The 24,547-nt window shown below is 40.5% G+C and overlaps 1 long non-coding RNA gene and 1 pseudogene across 1 annotated transcript; one reads left to right on the plus strand and one right to left on the minus strand.

Annotated features, from left to right (window-relative positions):
* Nucleotides 1-8,609: 8,609 nt before the first annotated feature.
* Nucleotides 8,610-11,793, plus strand: LOC133224253 (5-hydroxytryptamine receptor 2B-like; annotated as a pseudogene).
* Nucleotides 11,794-18,432: 6,639 nt separating this feature from the next.
* Nucleotides 18,433-21,854, minus strand: LOC133223568 (uncharacterized). Its single transcript, XR_009728625.1, has 5 exons — nucleotides 21,764-21,854; nucleotides 21,022-21,100; nucleotides 20,066-20,239; nucleotides 18,994-19,105; nucleotides 18,433-18,624 (listed from the first exon to the last, which is right to left on the minus strand). It is a non-coding gene; the product is annotated as an uncharacterized LOC133223568 (long non-coding RNA).
* Nucleotides 21,855-24,547: the final 2,693 nt, after the last annotated feature.

Raw genomic sequence — 24,547 nt, forward strand, 5'->3', positions numbered from 1 at the left:
TTAGAGCTAGTGTAAGGGTTTGGGGTTAGGGTTATTGTTAGTGTTTGAGTTAATGATTAGAGTTACTATTAGGGGTAGGCTAAGGTTTAGTGGTAGTCTTAGGGTGGGTTAGCTTTACCATTAGGGTTAGGTGTTAGGTTTAGGGTCAGGGAGATGTTTTGGTTTAGGGTTAGGATTAGGAAGTTAGCGTTAGTGTTAGGGGTTAAGGTGAGTGTTAGGGGTTAGGGTTACTGTTACACTTAGTTCTCCATTAAAACAGTAAAGTTATCCATTGAAATGCTATATTCCCCAATGAAACTCTATGTTTGCCATTGAAGAGCTAAGTTTGCCATTGAAGCGGTAACTTCACCATTGAAAGGCTACGTTCTGCATTGAAACGCTACGTTCTGTATTCAAACTGTATGTTCTGTTTTGAAACGCTCCATTCTCCATTGAAACACTAAGTTCTCTATTTAGAGATTAAGTTATTCATTAAAACGCTAACTTCTCCAAGCCAACGCTAACTTGTCCGAGCCGACACTAACTAACTTCTCCAAGCTGACACTAACTTCTCCAAGCCGACACTAACTAACTTCTCCAAGCTGACACTAACTTCTCCTTTGAGACAGTATATTCTCCAGTTACACACTAATTTCTAAGACATTTAAGTTCTAAAAGCACCCAAGTTCTAAAAGCATTTTAAATCGACAAGCCACGTTCGGTGCACAGACAAAAACCCTAAGCCTAGAATTGCCCACACACTCTTGCACACGTCTATATATGCTCACACACATACAAAACACATTCCCCTGCCTCAGGGGCCCAAAGTCCGCCTCTGCTTGTCCCTTCTGACGCCTACCCCTCCCTCGCTGAGAATCAATCCACTGGCACCACATTCCCGGGAACATCCTAAATGTCCTGCCTGCCTAAGACCTGTCCCTGCCCCAAGCATTGCTCAAACATAGGTGTTGACAAATTCACCTCGCAGACCAGCCGGGACTGGGAAAAATATCCCCACCCGGGAGACGGAGAAAAACAATATCCCCCATCTGCGATTTTTTGTTTCTGAACATCTCAAAATCAGAAAAGTAAAAGCTAACATCACCATTCTGAGACTAAGACCACCATTGTAACACTAAGTCGTGCATTCTAAGACTGATGTGTACTCTAAGACTAACACCAGCAGTCTAAGACGAACACCGACATTCTGAGACTAAGATATTCATTTTAAGATGAACACCAGCATTCTAGGACAAAGACGTTCATTTTAAGACTAACACCAGCATTCTAAGACTGACACCCATTTTAAGGTGAAGACCAGATCTCCAAGACTAACAGCGGCATTCTAAGCCTAACACCAGCATTCTAAGGCCAATGCCAGTAACATTTACCTTACATGAACTTAGGAAATTAGTATCATCATTCCTTTCATTTAAATGGATTTACGTACATAAATGACATTGTTTGCATTTTAAAATTCATCCTTACAAATCCAACACTTGACTACTTACACAAGGCGCTCGACAGGTAGCATGCTTTGTCACATAATGATCATCAGACCTCCTTTTACACACGGCAATGTAGCCTTCCATTCGACACGGACAACTTTCAGGCCTCTAACTGAAATCTTCTACGTGCTGCAAATCACCATCCAGAATAACACGGAGCTCCTCTCAAATCTACAGGTTCTCAACATACTAACCTGCAAACAAAAATACATTTCTATCAATGTCATTACACTATGACCTCTAAACATCCTCCCCTCGCTTGAATTTACTCTATGTCTGCAAAGCAAACCATTTGCACCCAACAGACAACATTCACTGCACGGAAACATAGTTAACCATCACCTACACCCATATATGAGACAGCATTTTAAGGGCTGCCACACCAACTCTCACATATTCTTTCCTAATACAAAACAACACCCACCTGGCCTGGCTTCAGGAATTCTCAGCAACTAAATTGCCTGAAGACTCAAAATGACCATGCCTGAAAACCCTCCACTGACAGCCGCTCAACCACAGGTGGTGAGGAACATCATCTCGCAGACTGGCTGGAAACAGTAAAAAAAGCCACCTGGTGGAGGAAAAAATAAAAATCTCTTGACTGAGATTTTTGTTTCTAAACATCTAAAGACCTGAAAAGGAAAACTATTTTAAATCTACAACCCACGTCACACGCACAAACACAAGTCCTATGCCTAAAACCGTTCATACACATTTATACGCATCTATATATACTCACACACGTGCCAAATGCAACAACCTTACGCCTTTCACATGGCCCCAAACTCTGCCTCCTCTCATCCCTGCCACGCCTACCCCTGACTCAGCGGAATACAATCATGTGAACAACCATATCTGGAACATCCTAAAAACCATGCCTGACACTACATCCCTGCACCGATATTTGCTCAAACATAGGCGATGACAGTGTGATCGGTGACACAGATCATCAGGGGTAGAGAACTACACTGTGATTAGGAAAAACACCCACACGATTTCCAAAGTTGAAAAATTCCAGCTGAGAAAAAAAACACAGACAAATATAGAACTACTAGTCTGCTGGTTTTGCACACCTTCCTTTTATTTCTTTGAGCACGTGCACCGCCTGCAAAACACAACGTTAAGACCTGGTTTTCATCTCACAAAAACTGTAAGACACTCCATCAGTTGCTGCTTCAGTCTGCTAAGCACAGCTCACCTAGTCCAAGACAGCTCCGGGGAACCGAGCTTGCTTTGCTCCTCGCTGCGCACCTCCAAATTCAAAACACACAAAGTCATAAGCCCACCAGCACAATAAACTGAAACTTCCTTCTGACACCACAAATTTACCCACCTGGTACCCTAACTCAGCTCAACCCTCCTACACCAGCCTCTCACAGGGGGCTAACCATCTCGCCACCTGCCAGAATAACCTGGCTTTATTAACCGCAAAGCCAACCAAAAGCTTATTCTGCCTCTAAGTCACAGCCCAAGCTCACACCGACACTCAGGTTGACATGCATACACAGACTGACGTTCAGACAGTCGCAACACAGCCCCTACTCCCTCTGCCTCAGACACTAACTCCAAATATACTATCACACCCACTCCCAAGAAGACTCTCTGGCCCTGACTCATTCATTACAAGCTTATTCTAAGAGCTCTTCTGTCCATTCACACAGCTCATCAAGAGTACACAGCTACACTGGCATTATAAAACTGCACCACATACCTTGCACAGTTCAACAATTCCAGGTGAGACAAAACCAGAGACAAGCAAACAACTCACTAATAGTTTATTAACATGGCAAACTATAGAGATAGGAAAGGATACTTCTCATGCTTCCTTATCTTACCAAGCCCAAGGACCCTGGGAAGACCATCAGCAAACCAGCTCCGAGAATCATCATGGCAGTGCGAGGTGGCAGGCTCAGCCTTAGCGGGCGTCCCCGCGCAGGCAACCTTCACCTGCCTGGCATGAGCTTCTGCCTCCCTCACACAGCATGAGGCTCAGGCTTTCACACTCACAAAAACTGAACACTCATTGCGACGCAGGGGGCCAGCCCACGTTGCAAGAAGCGCCCAAACAAATCTAAGAAGGTCTCCAAGGCTCAGGACTTTCCCAGGCACTTCGAAAGCAGAACTTTCTGGCTAGGAACCAAAGCTGGACACCGCATGAAGCAGCCAAAGCAAAACCCTCTGCGAGAGGCCCATGACAACAAACAGCACCTTTCCCACCCTTGTGTGTTTCACCACAGATCATTACCTATTCTCCCTGACACAGCAGCCCAGACTTCAGCCCCACAAAAGGCACCTTTTCATCCTGGCATTTAACTCTGAGGCACTACCTACCCTAAAACTGACCATTCCCCTCCCAGGCACTGCCAAGCGTGTTCTCAGACATTCTGGCTCAAATACTACATTGGAATGCTACAGCTCAAACCCCTTCTTGCCATTCTGACATTGTCCCCCACCCCCTCGCCTCCTAAAGGACCCCCTCTACTTAGTGGGCATAGTGCCATGCGGCTCCAGGCAACCTCACTGCTCAGAATCTCCACGGCAGATGCCAGGGATGGTGCAGCCGTTGACAAGTTCCCTTCATCATCTGCCAGAAACAAACAAAAAAGGGGGAACAGGCTGTGTTGCCTGTCATCTCCACCACCCCAGCCATCCCCAGCCCGGCCTGGTCCTTACCAACTCTCAGGCTCCTCCAAAGCTCCTCAATACTGGGCTCGCCTGCCACCAAAGCCCTTCCGCAGTCTCACCTGGGGCTCCTCCTCCCCTCCGTGCTCTAGGAGTGCAACAAAAGCCAAGGGCCATCGCTCCTGCGAAAGTGACCCACCCCGCAAACCTTCTCCTTACCTGCCTGACTCACCTCAAGTACTCCTCCGCCTCCAAAGGTCGAGGGCAAGACCTGCAACACCAAACACCAATACTAAACGCACTGAACACCTTCTTTTCAACTCTAAGCTACAGAGTGACCAAAATGTACTTTGGTACAAATATACACTAATTTTCATTAAGCAGTGCGTCAGGGTACACAAACATTCCACGGCTTTTATTCCTTTGTATATCACTTCTCCCAAAAAAGGAGGGGGGGGGGAGACATTTTAGGACATAATTGCATCCTCTGAAACCTGTCTGTCAATATTTACCCACAATTCGAACATTAAGAACTACTGAAAAGAAACAAAAATGTTCCTAGTGCTTGCATAGCAAAATTAGCAAATAAGTAAGAGAGACCATGTTATTTGCCACAGGAAGAAGTCTGTTGTCCACAGCTTGGTGAGCAATCGGTTCCTTCGGCACAGTTCAGGTACCATGCTTTAAAACAGAAATTGTTCAAATATAAAATATTCCTGATGTTCATCTAGTTAAAAATCAGGAGGTGAAGCTGATCATCCTATCATTTTTAAAATCTATCACTTGCAATCATTGTCTTTATTTTCACCCATTACTGATGATGAACCATAGCATATCTTCCCTTCTTGCTTGTGCAAACTACCAGAGAAAACTTCCTTGATGAGGGCTACTTTCCAGAATCTCAAATCTAAAGATAATCAAGAACATAAAGGTTGGCTTGTCACAAAGCAACTCTAAATAAATAAATAAATAAATAAATAAATAAATACTTCAGCTACATTTAAAAAAAACACATGACAGTGAACTACTGTTGAAAATGTAATGGTAACAGAGAAGCAAAAGCAGGCTGTCACAGGCGTGAAGCAAGACAATAGCCTGGAAACACCTGGCCTGCGCAGTCCACAAAGCAGAATACCGACCCGAGGATTAACACCACACATGCATGATGCATACCCACACCCCCCAATCTGAAAACTGAGGCCTAGGCTTAAGTCAGCCAGTGATTAAAAATATCCTATTTCAGTAAAAGCATCATTATCTAACAGCAACAAAATCCTATAGAGGGAACATGCTTCAGCAGCCTATAAGAAAATCATAGAATGGTTGGGTTGGAAGGGACATTAAAGATCATATGGCCCTGTGAGGGTATGAGGCAACGCTGGTAGGAAGAAGAAATATCTTTCTTATACTACGTGACAGTTGGAAAAACCAGACAAGCTTTCAGGCTGGCACATTTGTCGGGTAACCATGGCATTTAAAAAAAATTACTTAATATCTCCAAAAACCAATGCACTTGCTTGCTTAAATCAGCATTTCAATTCTGAAGGAAAAAGGTGGATAATCTCAGGCCAGTAAATGCTCTGGTCTGCTCCGACAGTGTGGATCTACACTAGGAGAATCAGAATTTGTAACTACTCTAACTAAGCATGACCTGCTAATGGCTTTCTATTGCCACCTGGCAGGACATACTCATTTTACCTTCAATCTGAATTATAAACCAAGACAACAAAAAAACACGTCATTATGTTCAAGGGTCAGAGACGCTTTGAGTTCCGAGAGGGAAAAATCAATATTCTAACTACCAAAGTAACAGAATAGGCCAACAGTGATAAATACCACTATCACGAGGAAAGCACAAAAATCTCAGCCCAACACTAGGCACAGAGCTAACACAGGTTTAACCAAACTGTGTAAATCAAAATAAGTAAAAGCACAATACACCACAGTACCAACCTTAAACAACTAGGTGGGTTTCTGGACTTTAAGGTACCAGTTTCACAATTTTTAGTTTAAATAATAACTGTATTCTTCAATTCTTTTTTAGCTACTGCAATTTAAGTCTACTCTGATTTTGTCTGGATAAAAAAAAAAAATCACTGCAGACACAAGTATAATAGTACAGAATGCTACAATCATGCGGTAATCTACTACCTTCTGCACCCCGTTCAAAACAATACAAAAATAAAGACTCTCCAGTAAGTGCAACTCTCCTCAGTTGCACTTAGTAACTAATCAAAGGTCTTAAAACTCATAAAAACCTTCAAGTTTGCTTTGCACCAGATTGCTGTTCACATGCATCTATATTTAAAAGAAGGAAAAGAGCTTTTAGTTGAAAAATATTTGAGGCTTTTCTTCTGAAAAGAGTAAATTAACTGGGAAAAAAAATTAAAAGAAAGAAGAATTTATCACTGCAATTCAGCAAGAAGCAAAGCATTTATAATCCTGGGAGCAGCATGTAGGTACTCTCCAACAGAAATACTGGCTACTTGTTTGAAATCCAGCTGTTATCCAGACATATTATTAAATATGAGTAGGGGGTTCATAATATACTAATTACAACTTCCTCCTACCTGTCTGACACAACAATTTCTTGAAGGAGAATTTCAACTATGATAGCTATTTTGGGAAATATGCAGCTAGATCTAAAATTTACTGGTTAATGCTTGGAATATAGAACCCCTCTTTCCCTTCTGCCTCACTGCTTATGCCGTCCTCCCCTGCTTCAGGGGTGGATGAGGTTTGGTTCAGGGCTCCATTCATCCATTTTCTTTGTTTTTACAGGCAAGGTTTCCCAACACAGGGAAGAATGCAGACAAGCACGTGCTATGTCTGACTTCATAAAATTTTCCATTCTCTCAAGTTTTTAAATCAAGTCAAGGCAGCATCATTATAATTTTCACCTATCAGTTACACCATGTTTTAATCTCAAAGTACTGCAACATTACCGCATTGATAAGACTGGGCATTAAACAGTCCAGCTTGTTTCACAGTCTCAGCATGCAGATCTGTTTATTCAGAGCAAGAATAAAAATGATCAGATTGGTTAGAAACATTGTTTTTTCGGTTTGGGGTTTTTTTTTTTTGTTTGTTTTTTTTTTGTCCTTTATTCATCGTTCAACTAAGAACTGATTTCTCTGGCAATATTATCACTGTGCCTACTGATTGACTACAGCTGAATTTTAACAGGAAGGAGTATATAGTACATCAACTTCTACCATTAGAAACACAAAAAACTTCTAGGTTAATACTTTTTTCCCCTAGGACTACAAGACATTCTTACAGACACAAAACACTAATACGCATCTCAAACTGAACACTGCTAGCACTGGACTGCAATAAAAACTATTTGTGAATTAATATAAAGCAGCTAAAAAAAAAAACAACCAGAGTTTCATTAAAGTTCACTTGGTTTGGTATCGTAAACTTTGGTAGGGGAGACCCAGCTCCCAAAACTATGAGCTTTTGGAGAAGTTTAACACTACAAAAGCACAATGCATTTGACAGATGCTAGGTTCACTACAGATTAACATTAAAGACAGACAACTACGATAAGAAGCAGTACGCCATACGGAATATCCAAGCCATCACTTTGGCAAGGGGGAAGGGAAGATGCACAAGCAAGCCCTTCAGTTTTAACAAAATCATTACAGGGACAGAATAGCCCTGCTTTGCCATGTAAGTGCTCAACTGCAGCTGGCCAAAGGACACAGCAAAACCATTTTAAAACTATGTGAACTAAATTCTCCAAGATCACTAATTAAGATTCAATCAAATTTCTCCAAAGACTGAGTAATACGTTGGTTATGACCCATTACCTCCTCCATCTAACTGGTATGTTGGTTTAGTAGCCACCATCATAATCATTAAATGCAAAAAAAAAAAAAAAAAAGTAAATAAAGTAAGGAGAACAAAAACAACTTTGGCCATATTTTCTATGCCTGAGAACATCCAAAGAAGTCTGCTAAGCTTAAAAGCACTCAAAACCACAGCACCCTAAATAAATCCACAGCACAAAAAAAAAGTTAATTGGCACACGCCCACGTAAGTACTAGCAAAACTTAAAAATTCTAGTTCAGAAAAAAGCATTTCAAAGAACTCAAAAAACAAAACAAAAGACAAAGCATAAAAACCTCAAAACACCCCACACATCTTACCTTGATACAAGCCGAGCCCAAATGAAATGCCCTGCTTGGAAGCTGTGCCTTATATATCCCAGGCCCTACCCACAGCCCCTCCCTCAATGCCCTGGCTCAGGGGTGGGGCCAATCACTACCCCAGATAAAAGCAGCCTGACAAGGGACAGCTGGGTTGGTTTTGGTTGGAGTTTGCTTTGTTGGTTTGTCTCTAGCTTTTAAGTTTTTGGGGGTTTTTTTTATCCTTTAGGTTTACTTTCAAAGCTCACAGACTGCATAGCTTCAATTTTATGAAGTCAGGTTGAGAGTTACACACAGAAAACTCTCAAAAAGCTTAGATATTAAGGAATTTTCTGCTTCCTTTCAGACAACGCCTGGCCTTTACCAACTGCCTTGTGTCCTATCTGGTTGTTCCTTGACATCCTCTTTTCCACAGCTTCCATCATGGACCTCTGTGCCATCTGACTTGACCACTAGATTGCAATTAAAAAGCCAGTCCTGGCTAGTCAGTACAATTCATGGGCTACAACAACCATCAAAATGACCGTGGTTTGGCTCATTTCAATAGGTGAGACTCTGAACTGGAAAAGGAACGCAGAAGCTTTTCACATCCAAAACAATGGGTGACTGCTGGTCAAAATGGAAACTCTGGCCAAGTACTACTGATTAGCAGACCCTAACATCTGGGCTGGCCTAAGTCCACCTCTTAGCTCATACATAGCTACACCACAAGAATTGGCCTCAAGCACCGCTCCTGATCAGGCTTACCCTACTCAATCATACCTTTTCTTAATGGTCTTCCAAGTCCAAAACTCAGAAGACAATAACTGCATGCATAGTATGCCTTCCAGGAAAGCATGAGTTTATGCTCCTGTGGTAGTATATTCTGTTCCACACACAGTTTAAAGACTTGAATAGATGCTGCTAAAATCTGTACTTCACAATTTCCACATGAAGCAAGTAGAAAAAGGTTTATTAGTTATATCAAAGACTGAAAGATCAATGAACGGCTGGTAAAATTCACATTGAAAACTGAGATGCACTGGCAATACAGCGTATAGAAAGGCTAACTTCTAAGCAAAAAAACAAAAAACTCAACCAAAACCAAACACCCTGAAGAGTGTAAAGGAAGCCAATGAATAAACTTTTAAATTAGCACCTCTGTGATGTGCACCTGCCTTTAAGGATTGAAAATAAAGAAAAAAATAAATCTGTTAAATGAGCTAAGGAGGTGAAACATATAATTCAGATAAACAAAGGTACACTGCAAGCAGCCATAGGCAGAGTGTCGTATGCTCTGTGTGCAAGAGCAAGAAAAAAATTATTGTGTGCTACTAAGGCAAATGATTCATGGTAGAATGGCTACATCCACCATTTTGGCCAAGGTATACATGCCTAAACCCAAAAAGCCTAACTGCAAAAAAAATTCAGGAAGAACAGGGATGATAGGAGAAAAGATGCTATCTTTACCATAAAAAAAAAACCCAACCAACCTAACAAGCAAACAAAACCCTGTTACCATGACAAGACACCTACAAATTGACCTTTTAATGCCTGGTTTGTTGTTAGTTGTCAGTGCTGTACTTTTGTCATTTCCTTTGTATCTGACAGAGGAGCATTCTGCAGCTGAGCCAGGGTTCTCCAAATCTGAGGTTAACTTGGCCCAATCCTCACTTTAAATCTTTGCTGTATCTGAAAGTGTGCCTCTTATTAAGAAAGGTATCAAACGGCTGAAGAGTTGGTTTTGCTCTTGCTGCCTTCAACCAACTTGAGTAAGCAGAGTAGCAGAGGAATACAGTAAATGCCTACAACATCTCATTAAGCGGTATCAGGAAATATCACACAACTTTCACCGGGCAGTAAGGAAACTGCTGGTTTTGTTGCAATGTCAGACTGCTGGCAAACGAAGTGCTGACTGCAATTTAGTGATAATAAAAAAATTCATTTAAAAGACAGGACTGATAAATTTCTTTATATTTTCTTATAGAGCGGTGAATCACAATGCTAGCTGGTCTCATCTAAAAACTTTTAAATATGCAGGAGACTTTAAACAACAAATCCATCTTAAACACAACCTGCATAATTCTGGCAACTATTTAACTACTTGTATATATGAAAGAGTCAAGGCAGGGTGAAAAAAAAAATAAAAAAAAAAAAATCAGCTGTGTCCAGTAACTTGATGGGGTTAAGATAAGAAGCAAAGACTAGATACATGTATTTACCAAACTGCCCTTCAAAAAGTGCAAAGGTTACCCCAGGGGAAGGGAGGTGGAAGCAGCTGGCATTAGGGAAACACATTTCACTAGAGGAAAAGCCATACTAACACCTACAGTCAAAACTATTCACGTTTTTTACACTTGAGAAGTTGGCAACTTTATACTGCTTCCTCACTCAGTAAAGGCTAGGCCCAATCTCCTTCGAAAAGGCACTCTTTTATAGCTGAGGTTGCCAAGTCTTTACTATTTGCCCGACTGCACACATAATGCTCTCAGTTCTCCGTCACCCTGAGTCAGCTCCAGAGCTCAGGAACTACCTTTCTTTAGACACCCCGAGGCTTCAGGCCCAAAAAAGATTGCAAGCGATTACCATATGCTGAAGTACTTTGTTCTTGTCCTGCAGGAATTGCTATTCCAGTCCCTGTCAGAGGCATTGAAGATGGAAATGGCAACTCTACAAACATCACGTGAGCCCCGATGCCCCATCGTTTTCATGACTACATTCTGTGCGGATCAGTGGCTTCATTCTTCATTCCCCTCGTTATCATGATAGTCACTTATTTTCTTACAATCTAAGTGCTACACAAGAAGGTCTACTTGATAAACAAACCACCTCACCATTCCACTTGCTCAACAGTGTCCACAGTATTTCAGTGTGACACAACATCTGCGCCCTCGCCAGAAAAGGTGGCCATGCTAAACGGCTCCAGAAAAGACAAGATTTTGTCCAATGACATGCCAATCTGCAGAACATACACAACAGGGACAAACTCCATGAAAACAATAACCAGTGAGCAAAGGGCATCAAAAGTTCTGGGGGTTGTACTTTTTCTTTTCTTGTTGATGTGCTGCCCATTCTTCATAACAAACATAAGTTCAGTTCTGTGCAACTCCTGCAACCAAGAGATTTCTCAAAAGCTTACGGAGATATTTGTCTGGATAGGATATGTATCCTCAGGAGTGAACCCTCTCGTCTATACAGTAATCAACAAAACATTTAGGGACCCTTTCAGCAAGTATATCACTTGCAACTATCGGACCACAGGGCCTATCAAGGCCCTTAAAAAATGCTCCAGCAGGATCTCTTTGAGAAGCTCTGCGATAGAAAATTCCAAGTTCTTTGTCATGCATGGGATGAGAAATGGGATTAACCCCATTAGATATCAGAGCCCAGTGAGGCTGAGGAGCTCACCCATCCAAGCATCATCAGCCATTCTGCTGGATACATGGCTGCTCACAGAGAATTAAGTTGATAAAACAGAAGAACAAGTCAGATACGTATAGTGGAATGGCAGCTATGCCTATATCATAGTGTTACTGTATGTATTGTTCTAGGTAACACAAATGTACTGTAAGACTATATAAATACTGTTGTTTTCTGTTACTCATGCAAGCAACACCTTACAAATTAATATTAATTCCTCTCCTCCAAAGCCTCCCCTATTTTAACCCAACCCCATGGTGGCACTCACAGCTTCATTCCATGATAAATGACTAATGCAGAAATGTAGCCAACAGGAAAAGGGAAATAAATGAAAGCTAAACCAATATGAATATCTGACTTCAGTTCTCACCGTACCCAGGCCCTCCAAAGTAGTACATTTTTATAAGAAAATCGTCTGTGTACAAACACTAACATTTACTCTGGCAAGATGACAGAACATTCTGTAGGTTGATGCTTTATGGTGAAATAAGCAAGGGGATACAAGCATGCTTGTTTTAGTTTAAATCCACCTTTACTCTGTGTAAACAGAACAGCACATATACTCACTGCACTACCTCCTACAGACACCTTCATTTGCTGAGATTGTATATCCAAGTATGAGCTTTCTTTATTCTCTATGGATATGCGTACCAGAAGCAGAATCACTTGCTACCGAGACCAAAAGGTGTCCCTTCCACAACAGGTGAAACTGTTTCTTGGCAGGATGAGCAAAATTTCCATGTGCTGAAATTGTCCCTTTGTTGTTTTACTGTAAGAGTACATAGAATCTTGTACCCACCTGAATTTCATCTCCATTACTCTCGCATACAAATATGTCTGGTATTGTTAGATTAGTCAGATGTTCTTTTCACACTGAAAAAGTAACAGCATTTAACCAAAATAGGACAATACCACATCAGTGATAATGAGTAAACCAGGACAGGCAGTGCCTGGAACTTCCCTTTAATTTAGATGGACAAACTTCCTTTTTTACTATCATTGGAACTTCAGTGAAAGCCTTCCCTTATCTTACATAGTTCACACAAGGCAGAAAAATCACAGATAGAATAGCTATTGCACTTGAAAACAAGAGCAAGTGTTTCAGAGCCAGCAGAGACGGCAGTACTATCCGGACCGGCACACATTTGCAGTTTAGCTTAGCTCAGAATAATTTCACTGGAATAATGGCATAAGACTGTAGATGCCAATCTGCACCCTCTCAAACATGCTCAAGCCTTTCATCAGAGCATCAAATTCATACAAAGAGTTGCTCATCACAACCCATAAAAGTTACCAGAGTCTAGCATCTGTGAAATGAGGAGCTTCTGACAGTTCCAGAACACCTGCCTTTGGGAAGGGAAATCGGATTTCCCCAAAGTACCGGGGTTCTCACAATAAGCAGCCAGCTCACCATTTTTTCCCAATAGCTCCCATTTACACTAACATTTTTAGCTGGGTCTTCTTTTTCGTTTTTAGTGTTTTCAGAACCCTCTAGTTACAAACCAAAATTACGTCCAGAAAAAGGCTTACTTTTTTTTCCTCCTCAGAACAGAAAGTACAAAAGATAATATGTCCTTCCAACATGTTTTTCCATATATTTAATTTAGAACATACGCACATCTGAAACGGAGCCTAATGTAAAAACAGCCATGGGAGTCCCAGAAGAAATTACTAAAAATACTTCTGTGTTACTTTAAGTTGCCTTCTTCCTACCCTTTTTGGCGATAGTCACTAGTCACTTTAAGTTGGAAAAAGCTCTAACTGCTCCTACTCCTCTTTTTGTTAAAATTTGTTTAAGGGGACCCTGTAGTTAAAGCCAGAATTGATGGACTACTATACTTGTAAAAGATACCTATATCCAAAAATATTTGAGATCAAAAGCCTTATTAAGACCTAGACTACGTGAAGCACAAGGGGTGAGGGAATAGGAATAAAATGAAACCCCCCCAAAAATAAAGACTCTCAGTAATCAGTAGTTAGACTACACTAACAGGAAATGGCACTTGAAAAAGTCTCGCTCAGCTAAAATATATTTTGTCAAGCTGGCATGTAGATTTCTCAGTTTTAGTAACCATATAAAGAAAAATGTTCCAGTTATTGAATACAGTCAGCAATAATCAACCTCAATCCAAAGGACTAGTGACGCATCAAAAATCCAGTCTTCCTACAAAGAAAGGAAATTTCTCCAAGGACAGAAAAACATGCACATTCCATTTAACATGACAAGTGTAAAAAGAAGTTGCTTGTTCACTGAGAAAGCAAATAAGTGAAGAATTCAGGTAACAGTTTTGGAAAGCATAAGGACAGAGGGAGAAGAAAGATGATGAGAAGATGCAGAACTATGAAATAAAAAGACTGTGACAGCAGAGATATTGTTTCAGCAACTTGATCTACAAGAACAGATTTGAGCAAAGACGTTACCTTCATTAGCAAGACATGATTGAAAATAAGAGAGTCACTGCAAGCTGCTGTAAGAAAGCACAACTTTGTTGTACAGTAACTAAGGACAACACCGCTCTTGGGGTGCTGACAAGCAAGATGGGAAGCTCAGGGCTACACCCACGGGCATCATCTTTAAGCAACACAAATTTATAAAGCATTCCTTTCTCTGAAGTAAGATGCTATCAATTCTTTCAGAACCTGGCCCACGACAAACCAATCACGTGGCCAGCTACGTGGCCTCAATGTACTACATGAAAATAATAACTTATACAGTTACCTAGTTTAACTTCCCTCATTATCACAAAAGCTTTTATCTGCATATTTCATCTCTGTTTCAACTACTACAGAAGCAAGACAAGAGTAAAAGCTGATCTGCAACATACGAGCACTGCAGAAAGAAATACATTTTAAAAGAGCAATGGGCAAAAATTAGGTTTTTTGTTCTTGTTGTTTCATTAATACATTAGGAGATACTTAGTTAATATTCTGGCTGCCTATCCAATTAAAAATTACAGCACGGACATGGACATAAGGACTACCTATAAATATACCCACCCGAGCAGCGTTGAAGAGAGGAAAACAATGGAGTTAGAAGCCTAACAGAATAAGCATCTTGAAATGCAAATTAAGGGAATATCATAAAGAAAAAAACCCCACAAACAAACAAAAATAAAACACGCCTAAAAAACAAGCAAAACCAAACAAAATCCCAACCTTTAAACCACTCTGCAAAACAGAGAAGCAAAAAATTCAGCTAATCTCAACTGTGCTGATAGAAAACATTCTGTGGAGCCAGTCTAAAATCATCTGGGGGATTAAGCTGCAAGCCCCTTGGGTGGTATGGTTTAGTGTGACGTGTCCCTGCCCATAACAGGGGGGTTGGAACTAGATGATCTTAAGGTCCTTTCCAACCCTAACCATTCTATGATTCTAAGAAAATTTTCAGGCAGCCAGAGAAACGTATTAATCACTTATCTTGCATTCTCCAAATGTAAAACTTTGCTAATCACATCACATCCGGCCATACTCATAACAATTTCAGATGCATCAGAATACATTTAAAAACTCCAGTGTTAAGCAGAGGACAAGGCACTGAGAAGAGAGACTAATGCTATAAAGCTGTTCACTAGCATACAAGAAGCATGATGATGTTTTTATGCTGCTTCATAGAAAATGTAATTTTCCTACACCATTTGCTTACTGCGGAAAAACCCACAGCGCTTCAGGCTGCTATGAGAAAGCCAAAGGATAATCCCCTAAATTTTTTTCTAGGCTGTCATACGTAACTTCAGCCTTGAAAGGTAAAGTAATGCAAGCACAGTAAACCTGGTGAAAGCATACTGAACAACCTGGTACTCTGGAGCTAAAAGAGACAGGACATTCACCAGAGCTCCTCTGGCTCTTAGCATTGGAAGATGGAGGTAGGAGTCCCAGAGTTCTGGACAGTTCTCAGCACTGACTTAATACTACCATGAACATTAGATTTCTTGCATGGCATAGATAAAAATGCCTATGTACAACTCATTTTCAAATTCATTAACCACTGCACAACAAGGAAGTCTTATATTCTGCAAGATGCACAGCAATATCTCTTCATAAAACCCAACAGAAGTCTTTGCCATGAAAAACAAAAAATAAATCATCAACTTACTTTAATGGCTCAAAGAACCTCAGAATTTATGACTTAACTTGAAACTACAGCTGCTGAACAGTAGTTATAAGCAAATTCAAGGCTTTGGTCAGACAACCAAATCAGTTATAAATTGCACTGCTTAAAATGTTTACTTACTCAGCTAAAAAGCTTTAGAGTGTATAATCTGGGAATCTGAAAGTATTTTTCTGGAATGAGAGGTGGGGAGGAATATTAGATTGGTTTCTTTCACTCTTCTCATGCATGCTGTGATTTAGTGATACGAAAATCTTTATATATAAGCTTATAGGCTTATTATAGGCACTACAGGTAGTGCTTATAAGCCTATTGTTTTTACAATGTAAGGACAAAGCAACTAATCGAAGGAATACTCTGGAGATTTCAGCAGGTTTCTCCAGCCCAGCTTGCACCTATCTCAGATTGAAACCCAATCATGTTGCTTATCAGTGTACACATTCTACTTTACAGTACGAAGTTAAAACCCTTGCAGAGATTTTAAAACGCCCTCAAGCAACGTAAGGCTCTGAGCTCTATTTCCTGAAGTAGAATCTCATGAATACAAACTCGTCCAGAACAACGATAAAAAAATGGCAAGGAAGAATTAATGCAAGATGTCATCGTGCACCAATTGCACAAATGCATTCATTGTTTCAATCTGATAGTACAGCTACAATTTTCATTAGAATTTAGATTAGTTTTGCCAGAGATGCCAAGAGAATTCTCCGGTGCACAACAGTTTGGTCAGTGAAGATGCACAGCTGTTTCCAGTTTCAAACCTACAGAGATAAAAGCACTTTCAAATCTAAAAATACTTATGTGAAAGTCTGAAGCTTCTTCTGGTTTAGGAAGATGTCTGTTACTATTAACCTTTCACTGAAAGGGACCCTCATCCTCCTCCCCCAGGAGGACAGAAGACGACAAAAACGGGTTGGGGGTAAAAAAACCCTTTCACCTTTCCCCATGCAAAAATCAACAAGCAGGTATGTTTCATTAAATTCCTCTTCTTCACAGTTAATGAACTGAAAAAGTGACTGGTACAGATCATATTAGAGTGACAGCCTACTAGTCAATTACCCAGATGATTTGCCATCTGACTACTGGATAAAGTTAGGTTGCAGGGGTTAAAACAAATTGTCCAAGTATTCCTGGAACAAAATGTAAGTATCTGACCTAAGTTTGACTCAAAGCAAATACATAGTGTTAAAAAACCAAAGACTCTGTAAACAGAAAGAATACAAAAGCAGGAAGCATTACTATCACACTTGCCTCGTCCTAAAATGAAGAGCTGAACATAAGCCATGCCGAGTTCTCTGGCTTTGGGTAGCCTACACTTACCAGCTGAGACTACATCTTTCTTTTGAGACTCTCTGGAGGCTGCATTGTTCCCTCTCCTGCCCTTCGCCTTTTCCCAACAATACTGCACCAAGGCAGAAGCAGCATCTCTCAACTTAAGTCCTTCTTCCCCGTGGCTCTTACCAGTGCTATGAGAGTATTAAACCCTTTCAGTTCAGAGTTTCAAGCATTGCTGCCTCCCACATTGAAGCCTTCTCCCCAGCCGTATTTGTTACATCTATAAAACATCTACCTCCTCATTTTGTACATAAACTACAGTGTTCAGATACACTGCAGCATTGCTCTAACATATAGCAATATTAAAAAAGCTGACTATATAAACCAATTACGTCTCACTTGGCAATGTAATCAAAGATCAATTCCTGATCTGAATTGGAAAAAATTAAGATAAAAATAATTCTTTCCAATTTTAAAAAGGAAAGCACTTCAAATTTATTGTCTTTTCCATTTCATCTATACCTTAAAAACCAAAAAGGCTTTTTTTGCATCAACAACTTATTCTCTTATTTGAATCCTGACTTAACAGTTCTCTTTCTGCAACCACAGACAGAGAATTCAACGACATCTCTTCTCACAGGAGCTTCAGTCACATTCTTCCACCTAAGACAAGAATAATTTCTGGGGCTCAGCCCACAGTGTTAGAGACCTGCTCAGCTCCCACCACAAAACACTTCAGTCAAAAGCTCTGTACACGTAGCAGCTGACATGTAACTGACTCTTGCCAGCATTCAATGCTGTATTAGGGGCTTTAACACAAGTAAATCTAGATAGACTTCAACAAGCAACAGTCCTAAGAGATGTCATTTTAAGCAAGGAATCTGACGAACGCATAGCCCACTTGCTCTTTATGGGCTATAGAACACAATTAGTTCTAACTAGCAGTTTCAGCAAACAGGAAATGTAAATGTAATCCTCCTTTTAGATCACCACAGTGATGTACGTTCTTTATTTCCAGAAAATGAAACATAGCTTTTAGTTCATAATTAGAGCGAATTAAGTGGGGTGTAACCTATGGGGCCCACATAGCAGAAAATCCCTTCCACGGCTGCACGTGAATGCAGGAGTCTGAGCTAGACAAACCAAGGGCTCCCCCCAGAACTGTGTCTTAAAGCAAAACAACTGATCATGTACTTTATGAAAGTTATCAAGTGAAAAACCTAATAATCATTACAACCTGCTCTGCTCCTTGTTACTGCTCACGGAACTATAGAGAGTAAGTATGAGACTAAAAAATACACAACTAAGCACTTTTGTTCTCGTACTGTTGAAGGTCATATGTGTAACAGAAGGGCCAGGGATTAATTCACAACTAAACTGACCTTATCTCTGCACAGACTCTCAATGAGAGCATCTGCCTCCTCCATTCTCCCATACATGACCAGAGCAATCCCAACTGCAAGGCCTCGCAAAACCATCTCATGCTGGGTTTCCTGTGCATAGCCAACCATGTCCTCAATAGCTTGAGCATTTTTAGATCACAACATATCCAGTTCCAGTGCCAAGCCAGCTGTCTCAGCTGTGCAGCACAGAAAAGAAAAAAAAAAACAATCAAGCAAACTCTGTTCCCAAAAGCTGTAAATACTCTATCTAGAAAATCACACAAGAAGTAGGCCAACAGATCAAATAGGAGACTGTTTAAAGACATAGCATGTCTCACCAATATTGGGTATAATGCCACAGACCAGTCCTGACAGGACCTCTGAATATTAGCGCCATATAACTAAAGAACCATGCTGATCAGGAAAAGGCAAGTAAATAAAACACAGCTAAGGCAACCTATGCTGCTAATAGGAAACCTGAAAAAAACCAAGTAACCTGCACCAAAAAAACCCAGATGCCTGATAAGGCCTCAGATGGTTATTTGCTTTGAAAGCAGAATATTGACCTGTCACTGCATCATCCTGGTATAGATTTGTTTTCAGCAAATCGTACACATCTGGACCTGCTGTCCCCATGGCAGCCAGACCAAAACCCAGGCTGCCACCATGTCAGACAATCTAGAGAAGCATATGCAAGTTTAGTCATCATAAAACCAGGAAAAATACGGCTTCAGCTGAAGTACACATTTTTCCATCAACATAATGCTGCAAACTTCCAGTCTCAAACCACCCAAAATTCGAAATAATCTGTTAGAGATACCACTTAAACCATCTCAGGCAGTAATTCTTATGAAAGAGGCAGAAAACTATAGAAATAGTGGTTCAAAAGCCCATAAACATTGAGTACCAGAAGCTTCACACAAAGCACAAGACACTTTCTAGCATCTTCAAAGTCTTTCCCCACTGAGTGATTTACGTAAAACCCTAAAACTCTGCCATGTGTAAAAACTGCTGCCCAATAATACTTTTTAAGTAGAAAGGTAAATCAGTAACCCACTTGAACTGTCTACATCCTCTTTTTCCTAACAATGGATACAGGAAAAACAATACATTTGCAATAAGATGAGTGGAATCCTTTCACAGAATTTTTAAAGCAGTGTGAAATTCCCCAAAGAGAAGAAGGGAACATGCTGGGAAAATACTAATTTGTTCCTAACTTGAAAATGAGACTTTTTGTAGAGGTTTACAAACAGTGAGTGGTGAAGTAAAATAATTTTTTTAACAAGTTGCATTAAACCTATTGGGCAGCAGAAGCATTTTGTGGCTTATTCTTTTGACAGCTAAGCCGTAAGAATTAACAGTCCCTGAATAATGCAGGTCTACTAGCAAAACTAAGTTGATACTCAAGGAGTAAGAAAGATGAAGCTAGATTGACTGTCAACTGTTTCCTAAATTGAAAGAATTTCCTAAAAATCTTACCTAAACATTGAGCAATAGGTTGTTAAAACCAAGCTTTATATTTAAGGCCCAAAAGAAGTGTAAGTACCATACTACTGCCATCGTCTTAGCCACTTCTAACCCTAAACAAGCTGGATACTCCCAACAAAACAAAGGTTCATCACTGAACCCAGTACATACATAAATACTGGCTTTCTTCAGCTGGTTCAGCAAATAACCAGTGATGTCCCCACCATGGCTATCATGAATGAGAGCCAAGGCATACAGGCCCCCACCTTCCTGGTATGCTGACCCTGGCGAGGTCTCCTTGGGTAGGTCAGTTGCCATTAGCTGCAATGCTTCTTTCTCATGACCCTCTGTCTCCAGCACCCAGCAGGAAGAGAAGATAGTGGGAAGTGAAAGGTGAAAAAGCAGCATATGCACATATTTCACGATGATATTTAAACATATCAGGAGAAAGCAAGTTATAGCCTTTACTTTCTCCACAAAAATCAGCCTTTCAGTGCTGCACAGGCAGAAAAGAATCCTTCTGTACTAGGGTTTCATTAACCACAATACACAAGTATTCACCAACCACTTGGTCACTGATTCATGACAAATTTGGCCTGAAGCTACACTAGTTCATTCACTAGACCACCTTAATGAGGGCTGACACACACAACACAAAGACTTCTTGCTATTTCAAAACAGCTCTAAATATGCCATCTCTGTGCATGAATTTGAAGAAAATGACTACTCAGGTCACGATTCAAACTTATTGAAGCTTACTACAGTAAGGACAGTATTGTCCTAATACCACATAAGAAATATACACCTGCAGTTTTAATAGCTAGGAACTATTGACTCTGTTCAACTCACAAAGGAAGAGAGGATCTAGGAAGAGCCCTTGAGCTGTGTTAGACTACCACCTTTTTGATGCTCAGTAAAACATGCCATAAACCACACCGGGTATCAGAGAAGATAGACTAGATAAAGCACAGCTTTTCCTTTAGTGCAGACACCAGCTTTGTTACAGCCGCATCTTGCAATAGACTCGGTAAACTGGAGTGCAGGCATCTTTCCGAAACCCTCTTTCAATGTTTTCAGCACTCACAAGTCAAGCATTTATACTCTACAGAGAGCAATGAACACATTACCCTGTGTATAACACCCAAGCTGGCAATAGCAGTAAACTTAGCCCAGTTAGTGGCCCTGGCCAGCCGCTCCAAATCATCTCTGGAAGATGAAAAGAGAAAAGTTCCATAAAGTTTTTCATACAGCCTGTTCCTTGTCCTGAAAGAAAGGTTTCACAGCACTGAAAACATCTTTCAGATCAGAAAAGCAGCTCCAGAAGGCAAGAAAATAACCACATTTCCACTTCACACCTCTCTTCTGTTCACCAGCCCTGATTTTTGGGTGGTCATAATCAACCTCCATGATACTGGTCATCTCAGTGAAAGATGAGAACAACTGCCCAAAATGCAGCCCATCAATTCTCTGGGAGAAACCCTAGTGGAGTTTCTGAAGCTTTCCTCAAATGCCTGGTAAGGTTAACCCTGGCATCTGCCTTCCAAGAGTCATTCAGCATTGTCAGTCTCTACCAAAAACAAAAATACATCATCTCCAAAATACTCCAGCTAGCAAACAGAACAAACATTCCTGATCTCTGCCCTCCAAACTGCTCACACGGTTAGCAGTCAAATCAAGGCAGTTTGTCAAGAGAGAGAAAGCCAAACAACTCCAGCTTCTTCCCTCTGCCTGCACATTCATTTTCAGATCCTTTGTGTACTCCTGTGTAAGCCTAGTGTTTCACTGACACCCTTTTAACGGTATCAAGCAGAGCAACAATGTTCTTCGAAGACCTCTAAATGACATTAGAGCTTCCTTGCCTAAATTTACCTAAGGAGCCGGTCCCTGGTTGTACCACAATGCATAAAGGAGTTTGCTATAACTGTTGCTGTATGAAACACAGAATTCTGAACTGCATCCTGAAAGAACAAAAACAATCAGTATCACCAATCAGCAAAAGGTATGCCCTCGGCCACTTTGCATGCTTGCCAGTGCACCAGAAAAATGGATTATAATTGTGTTTAATTTAACTGCCAATTTACCTTTAATCAAACTACTAGATAGTTAATACATTTTAACATATCCTCAACCCATCTTTCCAGTGCAAACCAATCCTTTTGATGAGTTTCTGTTAGAGATGCCATTACTTCAACTGCAGCTTAACTGGAACCCCTCCTTCTGGTTCCCACAACTGAGCACTGCAGTGTGTGTGCTGCTGACATTTTCAAGCCACCCCGGAACACCATGCAGGATCACTTCCAAGCAGGATCATTCCTAAGACTTAACCAGTAAATGCAAAAATATTTCCCAATACATTTGAAATGCCTCCTGCAATAGATGAGCCTGTTGACAAGCACCCCACCCCCTAACATTTTTGCTGACAATGCGCATCTCTTTTCACATATAAAAAACTTGTCCTATGGTTTCTAATAATCATTTAGCTTAAAAGAGTCTAATTTACCTGTAAGGTTTCATTTACCCACCCTTGAGTAACACTTTACAAAACAAAACGACTTACTCAGTTCACTTAGCACTGCCTACAGTAGTTGATCAGTTTTGTCTTCAATAAGTCAGTATTAGTCTCTCAGCATGCATAAGGATTTCTTCAGCCAAGCTCAAAGTATAGTCTCATGAACACCTCAACAAAGATACCAAGGTACTGTAACCTAGAGTCCTGGCTGACTCCATCACTCCCCAGCCAGCAGCATTTGCAACAGATCAGTTGTGGACATAGAGGGTGAGTTCATCTATCTTACTGACCGGATGAAAATAAACCCACCAAAAAAAACCAAAAAAGGGATGACTGTGAAGAAAAGGATTAGTTTCTATACCAATAGGAAGAAAAAAAAAAAAGAAAAACAAAAGAAAACAACATGATAACAGCAGCCTGTCACAAGATCATGCTGTCAATTCAAACAATGATTATATGGCCTTCTTTGGGTGCAGTCAGCTCTTCTTCAGCCACATATGTTCAAGTTTTACATGTACCCAGGGAGGTCATGCTAAAACATAAGATGATGATGTAAAAGTAGCAACATGGTCAAAACAAACACAGGATGAAACAGATGAATCCAAGACAACTATACCCAAAAAAGCTCTTTGTGTTTTTGAGAATCACGAGGTCTGTATTGTTGTTGTGTATTAAAAACAAAAGAAGGAACTCAATGGCCATTTCCCCACTTAAAATTTTTAATCACTTTTGAGATCTGGTCCTTTGGCTCTGGGTTCTTTACATACAAGCAAAAAGAAAAAGCATGAGAAACCAACTATGGCTATGTTACAGTTCAGTTCATGAGAAGCCACTCTGGTATGTTCCCATCTCCATATTCTAAAATCTATTAGGTTTTATGACTAAAAGGACATACTTTCTGCCCTTGCTGCACAATCCCAAACTTCCCAAGCCCCTTTGTGCACAACAGCGCAGGTGGGAGAAGAGAGTCTTTGAAGTAAATGTGTTGTTTCACTGAAAGCAGAAGGATCCGAGCGACATCCAATGTTCTGCAGGCTGATGTTTGGCCCTATAGATACATGCAAGACACAACCAGTTTTGTAGATGTGAACCTGTATTTCGATGGGAGTTTTAATGGAGAGGACCACAAAGCCACAACACTTCACATGACCCCACTGAGCTGCAGCACCATTCTTATGAGCTATAGACTTTATTTAAAACAACACCTAGTAGAACTAAGTATCTCCAATACATCGATATTTCAAAGCTCTTTGAGAAAGCCTCATTTTCCTTCATGATAAACAGTTTCCACAGACTAAGTTCCAACTTCAACCCCCTCTGAGCAGGGTGAAAAGTACACTGTAGCATTTTGTACTGACACTGTTAGCTGGTTAGATATCAGCCAAGCATGAGTAGTTGAGCCCTCAAATTGATCCCCTCAATTATTTCTTTATAATCAGCATTCTGAATAGTGGAAGATTAAGCTCAAGAACACTTTCGATCACAGAGTTGTTTCTATGTACTGGTCCCTTGGCACAGTTACCAATGCCAGTGAAGCAGAAACTCATTTAAGACCTTTCCTGTACAAAACCACTGTTTACAGGTTCTTTAATGGGGCAAGAAATTAATATGCATGTTAGAAATGAACTCACTTCCTCCACTACTCAGGGAAAGAAACTAAATAAAAAGCTTCTAACTAGCTGGAGCAGCAATACAGCCACCATGTTAGCTCAAAACAAACTATGTTACTTCAGCATTCCCTCCTGCCATTGCTGCGGAACCACATCAGTTCTATACAGCCACAACTAGACTTGGATTTCAGAAAGAAAAGAAACAATTTAAAGAAGTTAAAAATTGTGTTAAGCTAATTCATCAGCTTAGGTTCTCAACAGCTAATTTCAAGACCTTTCTTCTAGAATGAGTTAATTTAATATGAACGAAAAAAAACACGCAAGCCACATCTCTCTGACCCCTTCATTTAAATGATGTGGAAGTGCCAATGCAAATCACAAGCAAATATACTCATTGAAACAGTCATGCTGCACTACCATACACACTCGAAGATGGTGCTATAAAACATCCCATTTTATTTTTCTCATCCCCATGGTACATTTCAAAGCTCTTCCTGCTGTACTGATGGTTCTCCTCAGGCCTTTTCTGTCAGA

The sequence above is a fragment of the Neopsephotus bourkii genome, unplaced genomic scaffold, assembly GCF_033783945.1.
Source record: "Neopsephotus bourkii isolate Nb327-2 ecotype Australia unplaced genomic scaffold, CSIRO-AGI_Nbou_v1 NB_26, whole genome shotgun sequence".
NCBI classification, from domain to species: Eukaryota; Metazoa; Chordata; class Aves; order Psittaciformes; family Psittacidae; genus Neopsephotus; species Neopsephotus bourkii.